The sequence below is a fragment of the Zingiber officinale genome, chromosome 4A (assembly GCF_018446385.1).
Source record: "Zingiber officinale cultivar Zhangliang chromosome 4A, Zo_v1.1, whole genome shotgun sequence".
Classification (NCBI taxonomy): Eukaryota; Viridiplantae; Streptophyta; class Magnoliopsida; order Zingiberales; family Zingiberaceae; genus Zingiber; species Zingiber officinale.
This window is the reverse complement of record NC_055992.1, coordinates 69498910-69508294: the sequence shown is the minus strand read 5'-3', so window position 1 is coordinate 69508294 and position 9385 is coordinate 69498910. Positions and strand designations below refer to the sequence as shown.

General features: G+C 37.5%; 1 non-coding gene across 1 annotated transcript; it reads right to left on the bottom strand.

The window, feature by feature from the left end:
• Positions 1-7860: 7860 nt before the first annotated feature.
• LOC121973926 lies at positions 7861-7966 on the bottom strand. Its single transcript, XR_006109830.1, has one exon. It is a non-coding gene; the product is annotated as a small nucleolar RNA R71 (small nucleolar RNA).
• Positions 7967-9385: the final 1419 nt, after the last annotated feature.

The window sequence follows — 9385 nt, the reverse complement described above, 5'->3', positions numbered from 1 at the left end:
CGTGCCGTCCTTCTCGCTAGCTGCGTCTTCCGCTCGAGTACCTGTGCTCCTAAGCTCCTGCACACTTAGACACAAGGTTAAATACACACAGGACCTAACTTAACTTGTTGATCGCACCAAAACAACCTTGGGGTTCCAACAATCTCCCCCTTTTTGGTGTGATCAACCTATGTTAAGGTAGGGTTAAAATAGACATAAAATAAAATTAAGTAAATTAACTTAATTTGTAATTTAAGTGCAAAAAGATAGAAAAGATAAAAAAAATTAAATCTATCTACCTCCCCCTAGACTTATACTTCCCTTCTCCCCCTTTGATCACAAAAAAAGTGGGGTTCCAAGAAAAAACAATCTAAGGGTTTAAAAACTTAGAAAAACAATTTTCTAGGTTTTTAAGAAATTTAGAAAATTTTTCTAAGTAATTTAAGCTGAGATTTCTAGTTTCAGGAAAAAGTTTTTTTTTTTTTAACTTAGGAAGAAATGATTTTTGAGAATTTTTCTAAGTAAGAAAAAAAATCCTAAAATTTTTGAGAATTTTTAAGCGCAAAAAAATGACTTAGGGGAAAAAAATTCTAAGTAAATTTCTAAAATAAAATGTTTTGAATAATCTTTTTAAAGCACTAATTAATTCTTGTATTAATGCTTTATTAGTAAGTTAATTAAACATTTATTTCAATATTTTGGCTTCCAGGTCGTGGCGAGACACTAGGCCTTCTTGGTTATTGGAGCAACAACCACTTCCTTGACAAAGCCTCATAAGGAAATTCTTTGTTTAATTTTCTCACTTAAAGCGCTAATTTTACAATTTAGTTTAGGCATGATTTAGGAACCCAATATAGGTTCCACCCTACTGGATTAATTAAAAAGCTTTTAGGGACATATTTTCTTGAAATGTTCCTAATTTGTCCCGGGTGATATTTAAACTACCAATTTAAATTATTAAATCTTCTAAAATTAGTTTTAGATGAACATGCATAGTTTTTCAAGTTATCTACTTGAATTTTAAAATCATCATTTTCAAGTTTCAATTTTTCATTTGCTATTTTTAATTTATCTAATTCTTCTAAGGGACAAGACTTAGCTAGAATTACTTTTAAATTTTTATTTTCACTTTCTAATTTGTAGCAATCTTTTGTTAAAAGTTTAACGAACTTAAACATTTTATCGGGAGGAAGAGATCGTACCTGACTTACCTTGTCGATCTCGTTGTCTGTTTCTCCCCCTGAGCTGCTGCTTTCTTCCGACGTGTCTCCCCCTTCATCGATGCTCATTTCGGAAGAGCTTGAATCGCAGTCGTCGTCTTGATGACTCGCCATCAGTGCGAGTCCGGAGAATGTTTCGACTTACGATTCGGACGAGGTATCGTCCCACGTCGCCTTCAGGGCTTTTCGTTTTTGGATAGGCTTCTTACCCTTTTCCTTGTCTTTGTTCTTCAGCTTGGGGCAGTTGTCCTTGACATGCCCTTCTTCATCGCAATGGTAGCAGCGGATCATTCTTTTCTTTCTACCCTGTGGATGGTTAGTTTTTCTAGAATTGTATAATTTCTTAAATCGTCTTACCATCATTACCATTTCTTCGTTGTCGAGAGAAGATTCCGATTCAGGTTCGTCTCTCGAAGCTTTGAGGGTGACATTGTTCTTTGGCTCCCTCATTCCTGCACATCTTGACTCATGCACTTGAAATGTTGAAAAAAATTCTTCTAATGAAATTTTTTCTAAGTCCTTCGAAATGTAAAAAGCATCTACTAGTGATGCCCATTTTGAATTTCTAGGGAAGGAATTTAAAGTGTACCTGAGCGAATCTCGGTTACTTACCTCTTCTCCGAGATTCGAAAGTCCGATGATGAGCTCCTGTATCCTTGAGTGTGGATGTGCAATTGTTTCACCTTCTTCAAGGCGGAGGTTGGTGAGCTGGTTGCGAAGTAAGTCCCATCTCGCAAGCTTGGCTTCGGATGTTCCTTCGTGTAATTCAAGGAACTTCTCCCAAAGCTCCTTTGCCGAGTTGTAGGTGCCGACACGGTTGACTTCTTGTGGCGGAAGTACGGTTAGCAAATGGAATTCTGCTTTCTTGTTTGCCACGTACTCGACCTGCTCTTTCTTTGTCCATTGATTTTTCGCTTTGCCCTCGGGAGCTTCAAAACCGAGTTCCATTATTAGTAATAAATCAAAATCGGTGCCGAAAAATACCTCCATGTGCTTCTTCCAGCTTGCAAAGTCCCCTTCGAATTTTGGTGGGTGGATGTTGGATCCGGCCATCTCGTTGCTTCGTTCGGCGGTTAGTCCTCCTGAAGCGTCTCGGCTCTGATATCACTTGTAGGACTGTTGGGCCGGCTAGAAGGGGGGTTGAATAGCCTAAAAAAAATAAATAGAAAAGACCCTTCTCAAAATTTCAACAGAACACTTGCATAAAGTAAATTAGCAGTAAATAAAAAGCAGAAAGTAGAGGCTCACAACTTGACTTGGTTACAACCAAGGAGGTTGTTAATCCAAGGAATGAACATGCACTAAAATATCTCCTTCAGGCGGAGAAGCCTCTTACAGCAGTGAAAGCACAAAAGACAGAAGCTAAACTAGAACAGAATCGCACAAGTGTTTGGAATGTAAATCTCTGAGTTTATTTGAAACTTCTGGACCAAGGCTATATTTATAGCCTTGGTTGGGGCGCCTGGAAGGGTTCCGGGCGCCCTGGGGGGGATAAATTTTATCCCCCAACGTTCAGATCGAGTTTTGACTCGATCTGGTCAAAATACTGGGTCCGGGCGCCCGGAAGGATTCCGGGCGCCCCGGGCTGCTCCGGGCGCCCCGGACTGTTCCGGGCGCCCCGGACTGTTTCGGGCGCCCCGGAGCCCAAAGTCAACCAATGTTGACTTTTTCATCCGGGGACCACTGCTCAGGTTTGGTTCAGCTCGGTCCGGGTCTTCTACTCCGGATCCGCTTGCTTGGGTGATCTCTGCCATCCGGAAAAGGGCTCACCCGAACCCAACTTCCGGTCTTCTCGAGCGTGCTTCCCTCCGGCTTCTCGTCCCTCGGAATTGTCGCGTGTTTCCTTCTCGTCCGCCAGCGTACACATCCGCAGTCTTCGTCCCTCGGTCGTCGACCTTCTCGCTAGCTGCATCTCTTGCTCCCCGAGCAATCTTCCGCTCCGACTTTCGTCCCTCGGAATCACCACGCGCTTCCTTCTCGTCCGCCGGTGTACTCTTCCGCAGCGCCTCGTCCCTCGGACGCACAGCGTGCCGTCCTTCTCGCTAGCTGCGTCTTCCGCTCGAGTACCTGTGCTCCTAAGCTCCTGCACACTTAGACACAAGGTTAAATACACACAGGACCTAACTTTACTTGTTGATCACACCAAAACAACCTTGGGGTTCCAACATATTTATCATAGAATCTATGACAAAATTTGTAGACGGTGGGCGCATGGTATCTTTGGCGTAATAGTCAGGGGTCAATTCTCAAGAATAAACGACCTAAGGTTTACCCCACCATGCGCCTATGGCCTGTGTACCTGCATAAACCTCCCTCCATATCCGTGGGGCCACTAGGGGGCCCGCTAAGGTAGTGGATCTACCTTATGACAAAATTTGCAATAAAATTATTTTCATCACAAAACTATAATAATAACCGAAAAAAATACTATAGATTTTGCGACGAATTTCAGGATTCATTGTAGATTTTTTCAATAAATTTCTAGATTCATTGCAAAAATCAACGATGAATCTGAGAATTTGTCATAGAATCGGCGATGAATATGGATATTCATCGTAGATTTTGCAACAAATTTTCAGATTCTTCGTAGATTCTATGAAGAATCTAAAAATTTGTCACAGAAATTGCAATGAATTTTTCTATTTATCGCAGTTTCTGCAAAAAATTTGTTGACAAATCTAAAAATTCATCACAAAAATCAAAATTGATTGCAGATTTAATTTCTAAATTTTATTATCTTCCAAATAACTTTATGACGATAATAAGAATTTGTTGCAAATTTGGTGAAGATTTTTTATTTTCATCGCTAAATCGGCAACAAATATAAAAATTTGTTGCAAAATCAGTTTTTAAATTTTACAATATTTGCAACAAATTGAGCGAAGAATTTTACTTTCTTCGCAAAATTTGTGACAAATTTCAATTTTTATTACAAATATTTAGGGATGAGTTTTTTGCGACAAAAAATATTCATCGTAGATTTCGTCACAAAATATTTTTGCAATGATTTTTTTTTAAAATTCATCACCAAATTTATCACAAAAATTATTTTATTGTAATGTCAATTAATCCATGAGACGCATAATATATCAAATTAAAAATCTCTGAACAAGCTTTGATTTGATATATTGTGCGTCCTGTAGTTTAATCTCCATAAAAAATTATGGTCTCTCGAAGATTAAGTTGGCAATAACGTTGTTGCTAGTCTTCGTGTTGTTGATCTTAAGAGATCAACAACAACAAGTTGCTGATTTTTAGAAAACTAGCAACTGTTGGTTCCGGTGTAGCAGGCAAGAGGGGGGTGAATTGCTTGTAAAAAATAACCCATTTTTTGATTTTTCAACTTAGTTGGATAGCATGATTAAAATAAAATAGAAAGAAACTAAATAGATAAAGAATGTAAGATGGTTGTTTACTTAGTTACAACCTAGGTGGTTATTAGTCCAAGGCGTTGAAAAAAGTTCCATTAGAAAATACTCCTTTGTTGAAGACAGAGTAGTCTCTTACACACTTTTAAACTTATGAATACAATATTTATAATTCAGTTGTTGTTTAATTCCTATCTCCAAGAGTTTTTTTTATAGCTTCTGGAAAATCTTATTCGTGGCTTAAAGGCGCCTCCAAGATGGTCCAAGGCACCTTTAACAAGACAAGTCTTATTACTGAAGATAAAACTTTATCTTCGACATGAAGGTGCCTTCAACAGGATGGAAGGTGCATTTGATACTATTCATGCAAGTCACCTTCTAAGACATTGATGGCACCTTCCATGAGGAGTGATGTGCATAGATTATTCTACACTTTTATGCATATTTTAACGCACATTTACGTACTTTATTTGAGCTTGAACTATGCACTCTTACACATCTTATCATATTTTTAGCATAATTATTCTTGTTTGTTGGAGATATGCTCTTTGTGTATTTTCTTATTGATAAGATATGCTTTTGAAGCAAAAACGACACTAGTACACGACTTGGAGAATAAACAAAGAAAAAGGGCCCGGCCATGTGGAATCCACACAACCCGCCACATGTCTAGAGGAGGAGAAGTCTCCGACCATGTGAACTCACACGGTTGTGCCACAAAGTAGAGCAAGCAAGCCCTAGCTGTGTGGAATTCACACCGTCGTGTCAATAAACCAGAGAAGATGCAGGTTATAGCCATGTGGAATCCACATGGTCATGTGGAATTTCTAGAGACGACGTTGGCAACGACCGTGTGGAGTTCACACAGCCATGCCATTGGACTAGAGCCAATGCAACTTCTGGTCATGTAGATTCACACAACCATGGCACAGGCCATCCCCCGCCCCGTGCCATGCTCTATATAAAGGGAGTTTCTTCCCCTTTTTTCATGGAAGGAGTTTGAGAGATCTAACTTGGATGAGATCTGGACTTCTTCAGCACTTTCTTGGATGATCCAAAGATGAATTCGACATCTCTATCACTCTGGAAGCTTGGATTGGATCTGAAGACCACTCTTCATATATGATAAGCCTTCCTCCCTTCTCTTCTTGAGTTTTTTTTTTGGGATCTTGATGTCTTGTGATTCAATCCTCCTAGTTATGATGTAGATCTCTTATTCTAGGATTAAGGGAATAATTATGATGTGAATTAATGTAAAACTCATGGATTTGCTAATTTCTTATCTATATGATATTGCTATGCCTTGTATCTATTTGATCTTATGTGTGTAGTGTCTTGGATCTTAATTTTGATGTTTGATTGAATGTTTGTGTAGAATTTCTAATCCCATAGGAAGAATACCTAGATCGTATGACCAAGGGGTCATAGTGACAAGGGTATCCCATTTCTGGATATCTAGGGCAATGCCTTGAAAGGAGAAGCAATTCTCCACAAGTAGGAAATTTGATATAATTGTTATTTTTGTTAGGATCAAAAGGAATTTAGATATCTCCACATTGACATGATATTCTCCACTTTGGGCTTAAGCCCTTATGATTTTATTTTTGGGCTCTACTCAAAAGGTCTCATACGAATGGAGATATCTTTCCCTTATAAATCTATGATCTTTCCCATGTATTTTCAAGGTGGAACTTTGTTTGCAATCTTGCAACCCAACAATCCCCCCCTTCAAACAAAGCACCATAAGCTTCCCAATTCTGATCCTCGACCCACCAAGTCTTCCTGCTCCTCGATCCATCTGACCTATTAGGACTTCTTGGCTGGTGTCTGGTCCTTTTGATTCAGACATGAGAGCCTTCATTCCTTTATTTGAGGTCAATATTCTACTCACATGACTCAATTAGACCATAGCTCTTGTGCATAATCTACGGTTAGACCTTTTAGCAGTCTGGACTCTGATACGAATTATTAGGACCAAAAGGAATTAAATATCTCTATAATGACATGATATTGTCCACTTTAGGCCTAAGCCCTCATGGTTTTGCTTTTGGCCTCTACCCAAAATGTCTCATACCAATGGAGATATCTTTTCCTTATTAAATCTATTATCTTTCTCATGTATTTTCAATATAAGATTTTGTTTGCAATCTTATAACCGGACAATTTCTATCTCTATATTATTGAGTGTTAGTGTATTTTTGTGATATATGACTGAGGGACCCTAGTGACAGGGGCATCCATTTACTAAACTTCATAGGAATCACTTCCATTTAATAGCATAGGATATGAATTAAGATAGCATTCCGGCTTGACCTCCACGGGGAAGAGCTGGTAATGAATATAACTTCCTACAAGTGCATAGGAATAGAGGATGGGCGATAGATGATCCATGATACATTGATTAGCATTACAATGAAACTGAACCTCTAGAACATTTTCCCAAACTAAGTTTCTCAACACTCTTTCTCTTTCTCTCTCTTTCTTTTACTTACTTTCCTTTACATTTGTGATTGCAATTTTCAACCGTTCAATTGTTTAGCTAGTTCACTATGAATATATACAGTTCTTGTGGATCGATATTTTTATTACTTGACATCACCCGTATACTTACGGGCTCACATCAAGTTTTTAGTGTCGTTGTCGGGGATTGTGCATATAATATTAACTGATAAATACTTAAGTTAGTCTAAACTTATTTTCTTTCATATTTTTTAAATGTTTCTGCAATTCTATTTTATAGATATATCTTGCATTTGCTTACTTTTATTTTTGCAATTTCCTTCCTGTAATTTAAATTTGCATTTGATTTCTTGTACCTGGATTCTTGTTTCCACATTTGAGAACTCTTTTAAATTATGCTTTGGGAATTCTTGTTGTTAAGATCTGTATTTCTAATTAGTAAATAAATTGATCAGATAAAGATGGTTCAGAGACATTTGAAAGATTATTCTGCTCCTAAATCAGCAAGGGATTTAAGTCTGATTGTGTTACCAGAAACATATGCTTCCAACTTTGCTATTGATCCAACCTTTATATTTAAAGTGCAAGAAAATCAGTTTGGAGGGTTAGACTCAGAAAGTCCTTATGCACACTTGACGGAGTTCTACAGATATTGTGACACATTGAAGTATGAAGGCATTCCTACTGATTGGATTATATTAGTGGTTTTCCCTTTTAGCTTCAAAGATGCTGCAAAAGTATGGCTAAATACTCTGCAATTCAGAAGTATAAGGACTTGGGACGAACTTGAAAGAAAGTTTTGAACAAGTATTTTTCCCCAAGGAAGACAACTCAACTCAAGAATCAAATCTTGAATTTCACACAGAAAGAAGGAGAAACATTATGCCAAGCATGGGGTGAATTCTTAACTTTCTTATACCAATGCCCACATCATGGGATTGAGGACTAGCTGGTAATCCATATATTTTATATAAGGATATGTTTCCAGAATAAGAATTTACTAGATTGGGCATCCGAGGGTTCTCTACTCAACAAAAGTTTGAATGAAGCATGTGAAATCACCGACCGAGTAGCAATGAATCTTAATGAATGGTCAGGAGAAAATCATATGACTCTCTAATTCAGAAGTCCAGAGAGTGGAGAAACCCAAAACCTTTCAAAGGAAGACATTCATCTCCATCATGAAGACCTTACAAAGCTACTACCCTGGTGTAGTGGAACAATGACACATATGTTAGAATGTATGATTTATTCAACTAAAACAACTATAGATTTGAATTGTAGAGATTCCTTAGATGGAAATGGGTATAACGGTGATTGCTTGCTCCTTCCCACTTTAGATGACCCCATAGAGGAAAGTTTGAGATATGAAGAAACAATGGGAGACATGAACAAAATCCTTAGACAAATACAGGAGTATGAACAAGTAATGATAATTGAGTAGAACTCTACTGTAACCGAAATCTCACCACCTCAAGTGGAACTGAAGCCTTTGCTATCCAATCTTAAATATTAATTCGTTGGGTCAAACTCTATATTTCCTATAATAATTAATGCAAATTTGAGTGAGTTGGAAACCATGAAACTACTTAGAGAGTTGATATTGCATAGAAAGATAATTGGGTATACTATTGATGACATAAAAGGAATCAGTCATTCTTTATGCATGGACAGGATTTTGTTAGAAGAGAGCGACAAAAGCTTCGTTGAATATCAAAGAACATTCAACCTTAACATGAAAGAGGTGGTATGAAAGGAGGTACTAAAGCTACTAGATGTAGATATTATATATCCCATTTCTGATAGTGAATGGGTAAGTTGAGTACATGTAGTTCTAAAGAAGGGAGGAATGACAGTAATCAAGAATGAAAATAATAGATTTATTCAAACAAGAACAGTTACTGGATGGCGGATATGTATCGATTATCAAAAATTGAACAAAGAAATGAGAAAGATCATTTCCCCTCTCCCTTGATTGATCAAATGCTCAAAAGGCTGGCAAAACATTCCTACTTCTACTACTTGGATGGGTACTCTAGATTTTATCAGATTCCAATACATCCCCATGATCAGGAAAAGACTACTTTTACATGCGCCCCCATAGAATTTTTGCTTATCGACGTATGCATTTTGGACTATGTAATGCTCCTACAACTTTCTAACATTGTATGATGGTCATTTTTGTAGATTTGATAGAATATATAATGGAAGTGTTTATGGATGACTTCTCAATGTATGAGACTAATTTTGATTTATATTTATTTAATCTCTCCAAAGTCTTATAGAGATGTGAAGAAGTAAATTTATTCCTTAATTGGGAGAAGTGTCATTTCATGGTTAAAGAAGAAATAATGTTGA